We start from the raw sequence: 13,569 nt of genomic DNA, 5'->3' as shown, positions 1-13,569 counted from the left end.
CTGAGCAGCTGTTTCTGTCTCTGGTTTCACCTCCGCTCTCCTTAACAGGCGGGCTCACGTCAGCTCTCTTACATTTGATCAGATTTACTAGGGAATGTAGATGCACCAGAGGGGACTTGAGGTGCCAAGTACGTGCACGTCTGCACGTCGTGTGTGTGTGTGTGTGAATGAATGAGGTTTAGTGGTATGTTGGTATTTCTGAAGCTGGATCTGTTATAAGCCCTAGAAGCCTCACTAGCTTATCGCGACGCTCCTGTCTCCTCTCCAACCTGTAAACCTGCTTAACTACTGTCACTGCCTTAATGAGCCACTTTCTATCGGCTGATGTTTATGATTAAAACAGATCAAAGATTAATGTATTTAGTGAGGTTGCTGTATTATGCAGCAATTTATTGTGTAACCAAGTTTGACACTTTGTTTATAACCTTTGGAACAGCTGTTGACAGTCTCAGTCTTCAACTTACCCACTTGTGCTGGAGCTTTTGACCATATGACATGGTCCTCAGGAGCAGATTGAATTTGCTCGGTCACTGTGGAACTGTAGATGTTCAATTTTCATGCACTTTTTTAGTGCTTTTAACATTCCTAAGTCAGCAATTTAAGATCTGCAGCAGTCAGTAAACCGAATCTGTCTGTGTGTGTTTGGTTGTGTGTGTCAATGCGTCTGAGAGTGAAGAGTCTTGGCTGTAGAGAGACCTAACTGTTTGACAGAAAAACACTTCAGTCACACACGGCATGACTTTCCCTGGGCCAGCGCTGCTCGCTGCGTCTGGCAAGCTCTCCCATCTGTCTGTTCAGGAGAACGCGTTTGCCCTAACCTGACCATCGCCCGGGTTTGGCATCGTTAGAAAACTCTCACAGGGAGACCGGCAGGTTGCATTCAACTAGCAAGTCATTCTCATGCGTTTTGTGAAGCTCAGCAGTCATATTTCAACATGTTTGTTAACAATAAAGAATGAGCGGTCTGATCCAGAGTCAGAGTTTAATGTGTTCTCAGATGTCTCATGGAGGATCAGCCCTCTGTCTTTCCACATCTGTCTGTAGGTAGACGCCCGGTGTTATCATCATCATCATCTCTCTTGTGTTTCCATGATGTGCTCTAATTGCCTCCATTCATCTTATTAACTATCCCATTGTTGGCATCACAGGGTGATAGAGGGACTATTTTCCTTCGCTTATTCCCAGTAGTGTCACAGCCTCCTCCTGTAGGATGTTAAAAAACTGATAATTTGCAGAGAGGTGAATGGCTTTTGCAGGCCCCAGGCCAAGGGATCCACAGGGAGACTTAAATTTTTAAAGATATGGTTTATGGCTTCTTCTTTCTTTTTTTTTACAATATTAGTCACTATCCAGTACAGATTGTCAGGGCTAGTAGGGGGTCGAGGATGGGGTGATACACTAGGGCTGATTAGGTCCTAAAGGACTGGGCTACATCATGATACAAAAGGCACAAACACCACTACGCATACAAAATAATATCACACAGATACTACACAACAACTACATCTAAATTATTAGTATTTTATTATTGTGATAATTACTATACTACAGGTAAAACACTATTTGTCATGGTCTTTCATTATTAATGCAAATATATGGTAATTATAAATGGTCCTAGAAAATGCACTTTGAGCCTGTAAATGAACAGAAAACACACATTCTCTTAATTTATGCTGTTCAGCATGCAAATAAAAGTAATAATAACCAGCTCACAAAGCTGTGTTTTGAGTGTACTGTTTTAAAATTAGACTCTCGACACAGACTTTGACCAACAGGCACACACTGTTTAGTACATTCACTTTTAAATGCCTGCTTCAAATTCCTGCTTTTATTTTGTTAGAGTGCATCACTGCACCAACTATGTTTGGTTTGTTACGGTAGCTTTCAAGAAATGTAGTATTTTTTGCAGATATATTATTTACGTTATATTATTGTTCTCAGGGTGTAACACTTTCCCAAAATGCAACAGGTCACAATTGGCTATAAAATTGAAAAGCATCTCTTATGCTATGAAATTGGAAATACCACAATACATAAAATAATAAAAAATAAAATTTGTACATCACTAGTTTCAGTTAGTTTCACCATGACTATATTTAAACATTTAAAGCACCAACAGCAAGCAGCAACATTTATAATCCTGGTGATCAGCACATCTGGGTGATGCCATCCAATGGGCATTAGCATGTCGGATGTGTTTCCATTCACATACCTTACAGCAGTGGAGCAAAGCCAACACATTGTCCTCATCTTGTACACAACTCTCTCCTTGTTGCTGTTGTAGCTGAACAGGAACTCACAGGCAGGTCTTCCACTCCAGCATTTCAGCATGTGTAGTCCACAGTGTAGAACCTGTGCTTGTCAACTATGGTTCTACATCTCATGCATCAATCCGGGTGCGGCTGCATGCACTAAACCGTGACCCCTGTACCGTGTTGGTTCGGCACAAATACACAAATCCTCACAGCCTTATGTTGTTGAAATAATAATGTTTAAAAATGGTCTGATATAAACTAAACATTGCAAATTGGATTAAAAGTGGAGATGTTGTGTAACATGATAAGTATGTGAAACCTTTGGAGATGGAGATGGACCGATGATGTTTTTTGTTCATACCTTCTGATAATGTACCTCAGGCATCAGATATTTAAATGACAGAGCGAGCTGGTTTATTCACACAGTCAGTCCTACTCAGGATGGCTGAAAATTGAATTATTAATGTGCTTGCACCCTTTTTACCCTTTGTGTGTATTATAATGCTACACACTTCAGTGTGCAGGAAGAAGCAGATAAACGCTAATCAACATGGAGACTTTGAAGGCTTTAAAGGTCAACTGAAGGCCTATTTGTTTGATTTTGTTTTTCTTCAAGTGTTTTTATCACTGTTTATTTCTGCAAAGGTTACAACAGCCAAATCATATGATGGGTAGGAGGACCTTTGCCTCTCTGTCTCTGTCTTTGTCTCTCATGCTCTCTGTCTCTCATAAGTTTATAATAAAAGATAAGTTACATCACACTCCCTTAAACTTGGCAGCCAGTCTTCCACTAACGGCTGTTTTTCACCATTTAAGCAGTGTCTTATTCTGAGCACCATCACTTTCTCTTTCTAGAAAAAAAAAAAGATACTGATCAGTTTATTTTACTGGCTGGAGTCTTTGTCTGTCTGATGCTGCCCTGCAGATATTTGGCTTCATGGGAGTAAGTGGAGCAGAGTTGTTTTGGAGCAGCACTGGTTTGCTTTCGCAAAACACAGGAAACCAAGCAAAGGCCTGCTCTGGCTTGTGATGGCAGAAGGGCAAATCTCAAGAGCAGGCGAGAGAGGGAGTGGGAAGTGAAGAATGAGGAACAAAATAAGAGAGAGTGCTGCAGAAAGAGAACTGACCGCTCTGTTCGGGGCTCTCCGCCATTTTAATCTGTGTTCCAAGTTTCAAGACATGTTTCTTTCTGTTTGATTCGGTTCCCATCTGTCTTTTCTTGCCTGTTTTACTTCTGAGTTTTATATCAAAGTCTATGTTGTGACTCCCCTTTCATGTTTAAGTCAGAGGGAAACAGACTTAGTTTATGACAGGCAGAATAAACTTTTCTTTTTTTGATTTGATCTGGTTTCCCTTAACATTCGCAGAGCAAACATGCAGCTCAGTTGTTCGTAAGGCTCAGGAGATGACATGTCTGTGATTCTGGAGAATCAAAACCTCAGTCTAGCCCTGAGCGGTTTGGATTATTTAGATATATCAAAATACAATGTGAACGGATGTCGGCCAGGAATAAAATACTTTTTTCAGGGAGAAAAAAAACGCAACAACTCGGCTGACTTCTCTGGCTCACTACATCAACTCCTGACTCAAATGAAAAACGACAAGCGTTTTGATAAGGAGGCAGTGTTTTCCGGCAGAAGGGCCTATCTTGTTTGCCGTCCTCAGTAGAGCAGGGGGGAAAAATCTAAGGCCTCTGCTCAGGAGAGACTGCCCTGCATTCCCCTAGCAACAACATTGTTATTGGAGGGGACTGAAAGAAGTTGTAAGGGAAGTTGCTATAGCTACAAGTTAATCTTGTTGTGTAGCCTGAAGTGACAATGGGGCAATAAAGCGAGGTACTGCTAGTCGTTAACCAGTTTCCCTAGAGACATTGAACATAAGAGTTTAACGTTTATTGTATGCTCTTTTTATAGATTACAATATTTTTTTTATTATTGTCATCTCTTTTAATGGGAATATGTTTACAATGCATTTTATGAGGATTTAATGTCTTAAAATTGGGTGGTAGAAAGTTTGAAGTCAGGCCTAAGCTAACAGATGCAACTTATCTCGACTTGTTGAAGGGTTTTTATTTGGTAAAGCCAAGAGAAGGCTTGTCTGTGTGTGCGCACCTATCTATTATCCGATTTACACCAACTGTATTTGCCACACTTGACTGACCTGTGTGGGGCTCACCCTACAAACATAATGACATACTATATCTCCACATCTAGCTTTTTCCACAGTGTGGGCATGGCATGCATGTCAGGTAGTGCGTCATGATCTACCCTGTCGTCAACCAGTTAATTGCTTGTGCTGTGTCAACATTTTCTCTCTGAGGACCGAGCACTACAAAGAGGGGTTGATCAGTCAGATTGCTCCACACTGAGCAACCCTTTTACACTGACGTCTTACCTGTCAAATTGCTGTTAAAGTGGAATACATGCGGAGGATTCTGTCTGTAGTTTAAGAGATGTAATGCAGACGTTGGGAGTCAGACACCACAGAGGGAATCATGTCTTTTGCTGTGTCTTGTCCTCTATTATCTGGCCAGAACAAAGCCACTCGTTGTTTGTGCGTGGCCCTAAGGCTACAGATTGCATTCGAGGATCAAGAGATGGAAAGAGAGGGCTTTTTGTCCCGCGACTGAATAGCCATTACACTCACAGCCCACATTAAGGAGACACGGCTCCTGCCTAACAGCCTCTCCCTCTCCAGGGGGCTCGGAGCCTGGGTACTTATGAAAGGGGCAACATGTCTATAAACTGCACACAAACACATGCATAGATAGTGACAACACAACTTGATGCCTGCCTACATATTTATATCTATATATTTGTATTCATAGAGTGCTGCAAGGCTGATCTTTTTCTGTAGGCCGACATGGAAGTTAGCATCGCCCTGGTTTCCTCACCAAAAACAGTGATCTTTTTCATTGGATTTTGAATTATTGCAGAACTAAGCTTTGTGGCAAACAAAAGTTCATGACACTTACACATTTTGTTAAGCATGATCATCTTTAGTAAATGTAAATGTCAAGTAAATAGGCTGTTTTTTAACTGTTGTCTGTCAGCTTCTGTAAACCCTGCTAGTTGTCATAAAAATTATCATTGTTGTAATTATAATTTAACCTTGATCTGTGTCTTAAACTATGCTGTGGTGGTTCCTTGAGTTTGAAGGAATTTTGGTCCTTGAATTTGATGTTTAAGAAAGCATGGGAACCCTGGCAGGTGTCGCACTAAGAAATTCCAGGAATACAAAACAGGAAAAAACAGAGAGAGTGAGTGATCTGGACAGAGGCAGCGGATCACGGCTGTCAACATGGTGGGGGGGGGGGCTTGTGTTGTGTTTCAGGGGTTGACTGTTTACTGCCAATCATGACCATCTGTCTGCAGGGCGAGCTAGGAAGCGCGATAGAGAGAGAGGGACGGAGAGCATTACGTAATTCAGTGTAGTCGAGGCAGGATGATGGGGGACGGAGGGATTGCGGGATGGAGAGCAGTGGGTGTTCTATTAATAGTACGTATGGACGAGGCAGCTGTCAGGGCTGCACAGCGGGCAGACGGTCGTCAACACCAGCCTGGTCAGTTCAGATAGCCTCAGTTGTCACTACATTACCTCGTTAAACAGGATACACCAGTTCGACTACATCATACCATACCATTCCCTGCTCTGGTCTTACTTTTTCGTTTGTATGTGTGCACTGATGAGTCATATTCATCTACATCTTCATCTGTGATTTCCATGCCTTAGGAATATACACACTGGCTCATCTACATAAAAAGTGCACAGTCCAAATTCCCTTTAGAGCAAAACAGGATCCCTCGTGCCTTAAACAGGCTGAAAGGAAAGAAGAGAGAGATGCATATCAGAACACGTGACGGGGGGGGATGTATGGTTAACAATGCTCTTGTGGTTTTGTGGTTTCCATCACTTTGTCAGTCAGCCTCCCTCACATTCTCTCCCTCTGAGTGTGCGTGAGGATGAGCGATGCAAACACATGTTTTAGAAATGAATAAATGAAAAGCTTTGCCTCAGGAAAAGTCTATCTCATGACTGGAAACATTACTCCTTTTTTTTTTTTTTTTTTGGTGTGCATATCTCCACCGCTGTGCACATTTGCATTTGTTAGTGTTTGAGCGAGATAAAGAGAAAAACAGACAGAGACAAAAAGCAATATTAAAATACAGGCAGTGTTTGTTGAACGTGTAATCCTATCATGACTCAAACAGAGCGGTGTTTGAAAGTTGATTTTGCCATGTGTTTGTGTGACAGTGTTGTTTGTCTCTGTGACTGCCAAGGTCACACACCAATCTCCGTGCCACTCCGAGGCACACGCAGCTGCTTTGGATATGAAGAAGCAGGCGTACATGCATACAGTACATACAGAGACACACAAATACACCCTGATGCCTGTTTTGGGGGTCGTGTTGGTCACGTGACCACATTGGATGGATAAGTGCTATTTAAAGTGGCCACCACTGGTGCTGCGATGGAGACCAGAGATTATTGTTGGCAGTGTACAACTCCAGTGAAACCTGGACCAACCATATTAAACTCTGCACAGCTTTGGATCATCCTGATACAAAACGGATACACTCTGTGGTCAGCCAAGTCAAAACAATGAAATCTGCTGATACTGCCCAGCCCCTTCCACTCTGTCTTCCTCTTTTTTCTTGACCTCATACAACTGGTGTCGTCCAAGCAATCTGTGTAACACTCAATTTTTTTCCCCTGGTAAACAAGATGAAGCTCTAGTGTGTTGTCCAGGACTTAAAGTGATATTGGTCTTTTGAGAGTGAAACAATCTCCCCATGTTACCTGTATAATGGTAGGGTTGCTACTAAATATTCACAGACTGCAAAAGCTGTGTATAGGAGGGGGGTTGTGGGAATTTGTGTTCTAGTAAACTTGCGTATTGGCTGAGTCTAACAGGTGGGATACACATGCAGGGAGTGAGAGTGATTAGATTAGCTTAGGCAGAAAAACTAAGATGAAAAATACACTTTAGGAAGTTTAATACATCACTGATAAACATGTCAGTTTTTTTAGCTGTGCTTGTTGGTTTTCAACAATGTTGTGAGTGAACTGTGGCAGCTGGCCTGAACCAAAGTTTCAATTGATCCCTATTTTCCTCTGTTTCTGTGTCCGAGTTAGTAATGGGAATAACTGGCTGCATCATAACCACTTGGGACATGTGCAAACCGTCAGTTTACACCCACTTAAAGTGCTTTTTTTTGCCTCTGACAGGCTCAGATTGTTATTCCAAGTGTCTGTCAACATTATGGAAAGGATCCACACAGATATACTTTTTTTAAGAGTTAGATTCTTTTTGTCTAACCATAAACAGCACTAAAATCATCAGCACTAAATCCACCAGACTCCATTTAAATAAGTGGTAATTTTAGCATCATAAAACACACTCCACTCAAAGTCGACAGACACAAAATAAAACTCACAAAACCCATCTTGGTTTGTCTTTCCACTGTTCCAACAATCCAACAAACAACAATGGTTTGGTTGAAATAATACCATAATTCACCCAGTTAGGTGTGAAAATATGCTGGCTCTATACATGCTAAAATTACTGTTTATTTAAATGGAGTCTGTTAGGTTTGGTGATGGCTACTTTGGGGCTTTCTGGTCAAACAGAAGGATCTTACTCTTTAACAAAGAGGTCTATCTCTGTTGGGATCCTTTCCTCAAGTTGTCAGACACTTAAAATAATAATGTGAGCCTGTCAGTGGCAGAAGCAAACACTTTTAGTGGGCATAAATTGATGGTGCACATAAGCTGGAGTGGCTACTTTGCAGCCTGTTTTGCTGCTGCCAGCTGCAGTGCTTATGCTCAATACTGGACTGGTTTTAAGAATTGTGGTCACTTAGACACAAAAATATAGGGAAATAGGGTCCATGTTTAATTATATTAGACTTACCCTTTCACTGGGCTTATACTGAACACAGTGGGCACTATAAACCTGGCAGATCCTGGGGATTTCTACTGGGCTGGTAACTGGAGCAAGGGTGATGTGTTAAATATAGAGGGAAGGCCCAATCATCTCCCCAACAACAGCAGAGAGCCTACTATATTACTGGAATAGGGGTGGGGGTTAGAAAAACAGCAGCACGGCAGCATCATATCACCATCTGCAGTATCAAAGTCCAAATGTCCTCTTAGGACCTGGTGTGGAAATCTACTGTGATGGGAGTTTTCTTCTAAGTGTGTCCAACTTAATTTAAGTCCATTTTGAAAAGCATCCCACAGAAATACTCTGAGCCAGGACTCATTGTGACTTACTGCGCCTTGGATGAAATAATGGTCATCTACAAAGCTTATCCATTGATTGCACCCAGTTCACAGAAACACACATGCTTGGGCACACAAGCTACTCTCCCCTTTCTGCGCTCTGAGCTTGTTGTTGCTACTTGTGTCTTGGCTCATAGCAGTAGCCTCTCTCTTGCTCTCTCTCTCGCTGTATGTGCCCAGGCCTGGCTTGTTGACTTAAGCTGGCCCATGTGTTGTGCCGCTGCCAGAGGGGATGGCTCTTGGCTCAGCCAAGGCCAATAGAAGTTTAGGGAGGAAGGAAGGTAAGAGGGTGTGTGTTTTGTGTGTGTGTGGGTGTGAGAGAGAGAGTTAGTGTATGGTTTTGTTTGTGCATGCACTCAAGTTGGCTAAATGCTCCAATCAGAGGCATCCACAAATGTACCCACTACCCACACATACACACACACACACACACACACACACACACACACACACACACTCACACATACTGTATGCAGGTACAGTTATGTAAATGGGTTTAAGACCGAACTATTGAGGCATGGTACCTGTCACGTAAACCACATGTTTGTCAGTGATGGGGCTCGTAAATTTCAGAGATCAGAGTTTGAATGGTGTCACTACACTGAATACCTCAGTGTGCATGTGCCTCCACATGTTCATCTGCATATGTGGGGGAGGACATGTTTATCATGTCATTATTAAATTTACTGCACGCCATAAACGTACCATGGTTGGACTGAAAGGTTCTTGTAAACATCCAGATTTGTCACAAACCAAAACCCAAAACACCCTTCCGCCCAAGCACACACATATATGCATGTACCACACACACGTACACACAGCCCAAGTTTGTTGACAGGGATCTCTGCTCTCCAATCACCTCTCTCTGGGCACTAAATAGAGGCATCCCCAGTTTAACTCCGCTCCAAAATAAAGCCTCTCATAAGAAGATGCAGGCAGATTTACTGTCAGAGATGTCGCTCTTTAGCTCCGTCCTCCAGTCCCACCAAGTTTAATGGCTCCGTAGTTGTTTCACGGACAGACGAGAAGTTATGGAGAGAGCAGCGGAGCGTGTCATTTAGAGTATCTGCAGGCGCTGATGTGATCATAAGCGATGAACGCAGATGGCCGTGCCGTTATCTGTACGAGCTGGTTTTATGATGGCAGAATGTGGCAGCCATCTGCTTCTGACTTGGTGTAAACATTAATATCAAAGTCAGTCTGATAGCAACAGTGGATTAGCTCCACCGTAGTCAGCATGAGTAAGAGCGAATCGACAGTTGGCCCTCCGAAAAAAGGGTGCCGAAAACACGCCATTAGTGTTGTTTATTGCTCAACACATGCACACACAGATACACACAAAAAACTCGCACCAGATGTAATGAAACTGCGGTGGAGGATCATGCTTCTGCCGGGAAGGAGAGGAAAGAAAGAGCTCAATGTCAGGAAATCAGAGTGGGTTGGGGGGTGGCAGGGGGTATTAATGGGGTCTGGTGAGTCTTGGTGTTCCTCTGTGTGGGTTTGTGAGAGTGAGGGAAAGAACGTCAAAGTTTGAATCATCTCTGAAATCAGCTAATGAGCTAGCTGACTTTCTAGCATGTTTTTTTGTCTGTTTCACTAATACACACACACACACACACACAGAGAACAACAACTAACATACCATGACTGTCAGTGGTATGCTGTTAGTATACTTTTCAGCTCCACAGGCAGGCCAAATAGCCCATTTCTTTAACTACAGTGTCAGGCTGACAACACGATGTCCATGTTTGCAACAACATGATAAAAGCAGCACAAAAATGTTATTAAGGAAGCGACAGAGGCCCATGAATCAACAGTGTGTCCCTGGTTGGCCCTGTGTAGAGCTGAAAACAAGGCTAATGACTGAAACAGGACACGGCTAATCTTGTTATCTCTTTATATCTCGTCCAGACTGTGTGTGTGTGTGTGTGTGTGTGTGTGTGTGTGTGTGTGTGTTTACCCGCCTCTCCTCTGGCTATGTCTTCTGTTTTAGCTGCGGTGTGGATATTATTCTTTGCATACTGTGATTCTCTCCACGTCGGTATTTTATAATTATACTGTTTTGCCAACTACCCGCATTGTATTCAGAGCACACACACACATACACACACACACACACACACACACACACACACACACACACACACACTTATTTTGAGATGTCGAAGAGTAAAACCAGCATCTTTTGTGTCGACACCGCCGTGCAGTGTTCAGACTGTCTCTGAGAGATTCCTGCATATCTAGTACATTCCTCTGAGATCTGTTTGCTTCCCATCCAGCAAATTCTCATCAGCGTGGGAGCTCAAACACTTTGTGAACTTTTTCTGTGTCCATAAAATGTTTAAAAGTCTTGTCACTTCTGAGAGTGGGTGTGTGAGCAGGTACAGTACACGCAGTCTCGCTGATGTACAGCGTACTTTTGTTTGTGTTTTTGGACTCAGTAGAGAAGCTTTTGCATGGAGTACGTGTGTGTGTGTGTGTGTGTGTGTGTGTGTGTGTGTGTGCGCTCTGAGACTCCGAGTGGATCTCTGCCAGGGCTTAGGGCTTGGCTGAGAGAACGCCTCAAACCAGTTTACTCTGGTTGTGTAGTGGAGAAGTCTGGGGGCGGGACAAGGACCTCTTAAAGCTGCAGACCATGTGTATCTCTGCCTCTGTCTGTGTCTCATTGTGTGTCTGTGTGTGTATGTGTGTCTGTTTTGTGTTAGTGCAACTGTGTTAATGTGTGTGTGTGTGTGTGTTCATATGTTAACATTTTAAAGCATTTGGATTTAAATGTTACACACACAGCTGTACACGGTGAACATATATTCACCTAATTGTATTAGCTTTGACAGCTCACTTTTTTCTGAGTTGTACATGAGAATTTCAGTCTGTGTGTGTGTGTGTGTGTGTGTGTGTGTGTGTGTGTGTGTGCGCAAATGTGTGGGTGAGTTCTTGGCCCTGCCTTAAATAATTTTCCCCGCATTTTGCTTTCAAGGACAGCAAGAACAGAGGTGGAGAGTGCAAAATTGAATAGACGTAGAGAATACGAATGCGTGAAGTGGAGAGGTTTGTGTAGAATTGCAGGACGGCACGAATTACAGTGGTGCTCGGTCACGTTTTTATTAGAATGCCGGATGCCAAAGCACACTTTTCGGGCTCACAGAGGATGTGGATGTGTTTGCAAACGTGTACTGTGTGTATGTGTACACTGGTAGCTCAAGTGGGCAGTACAAATAAGGTTTAAGCTGAGGGTGGACTGCTTAGCATGGGGTGTACTGAGCAGGAAAGGAGGAACAAGCGTGTCTCTCCTTCTCTCTAAGCGAGGTTGCACAAGCTGTGCAGAAACACACCACAAAACCCTTTTACTCTTGAGGCTTTCCATTACATCTTCGTATACACACACACATGCACATGCTTAAACTCACACACACACAAACTGTGAGTTCCCCACGGTGCATATAATCATGTATCTGTGTACTCTGGCTACTTCTTTTGTTGGATTTGTTCGCTGCATCATTCGAATTTCTTCCAACATCACTGTTGATATTTTTGGGGGCTACAGAGATTTGAAGCTTTCTCAGGGGACAAGGCCGGGGTTTTTCTTCTAAAATAATTTTCCATTACTCAGTCAAAACAGCAGACTGTTTTGCAGAGTATGGCTGCAGTTTGATTTGTTCAAACATATTCCTTAACACCGCTTGCTGAGTTCTAACAAAGAGCAGGAAAGCTGAACATATTACACCACCTCTCAGATCTCTGTACTGGTTACAAGAGCCTCAAAGAATTGACTGTTATAAATCACTTAATAGTTTTATTACGTAAGTATATCTCTGATTTACTTCCACACTATGAACCCTCTAGAACTAAACAGGATGAAGCTACATTCATTTATTATGTGATACACAGCTGGAATAAACTTCCGGTATGATCTTAGATGTGCCCCACCTCTGTCTACTTTTAAAAACAGGCTTAGACTTTTATATTTCCCTCTGCTTTTTATCTCTGCTAATAATTTTAGTCTGAATCTCAAACACATTGGCTTTATGTGGAATTTATTGTTTTAATCTTTTTATTTTCTATCGTCGGGCCCAAAAATACATATAGATAGATATTTTTATCGGGAGCGACATTACTGCTCTACTTGCCAAGACTTTGTTCTGCACTGCCTGTGTCTGTCTCCAGTTTCTGCGGCAGCTAGCTTTACCACAGTGTTCTCGGACAGCAAGGCTGGATCAGCTGTCCTCCTGTATTTCTCGGGTTGTCTCGAGGCAGTGATCTAATGTTTCTTTATCCAGCTAGCACAGGGGTAGGCAACCTGTGGCTCCGGAGCCACATGTGGCTCTTTAGCCCCTGTCCAGAAAAGTAAATTGAATAAAATAGAGAATGTAGTAGTGCGTGGACAGATTTGTTTGCTCTCACTGCCAGCTCTGCAAAATTTAAGTACCAAATAATCATAAATAGTGCCCTGCACAGTGTCCACCTTGTGGTAAAACATATTAACAAATGCTTATTTAGACCATAAGTATACGCTAATTTAGACTTAATAGGCTATTTACCTTGATTATAAGGCTCAAACATGTTTTGCAGCTCCACACAGATTTTTTCAAATTATTCTTGGTCAAAAATGGCTCTTTTAATGGCAAAGGTTGCAGACCCCTGAGCTAGCATCTTTGTGGTTAAATCGGTTGCCACCAAAGTTGGAGTTCACCCGTATTCTGACCTTTAAATTCATTGAAACAACCCGGGATATACATGAATACGTCAGTTTTGCAAAATAAGGTGTTAACACAGTGTAAATACACATAAGGAAATCAGATTAATTAGGTTATGTTCACAGGAAGTGTAACATGTAACTCACGTCCTTTATAACTAAGAAATCCCACTTCTTAATGTCAGGGTGCTGTAACACAAAATCCTGACATGAATGTTATTGTTGGACCCTGCAGTCATGTGAGACGCCCAAGTTATCCAAAACTACACTAACAGCTATATTCAGAGCAGAACGATATGAAGCTCACATGTGAAGCACTTTATTTTTCTTTGGAAA

At 42.4% G+C, this 13,569-nt stretch overlaps 1 protein-coding gene across 2 annotated transcripts in view; it reads left to right on the top strand.

Moving 5' to 3' along the window:
• Positions 1–13,569, top strand: part of slc2a4rg (SLC2A4 regulator) — a 51,388-nt gene that overhangs the window by 14,333 nt on the left and 23,486 nt on the right. The window lies entirely within an intron of this gene.

This window comes from Epinephelus moara, chromosome 16 (genome assembly GCF_006386435.1).
Source record: "Epinephelus moara isolate mb chromosome 16, YSFRI_EMoa_1.0, whole genome shotgun sequence".
Classification (NCBI taxonomy): domain Eukaryota; kingdom Metazoa; phylum Chordata; class Actinopteri; order Perciformes; family Serranidae; genus Epinephelus; species Epinephelus moara.
This window is presented reverse-complemented; position numbering and strand designations above follow the sequence as displayed.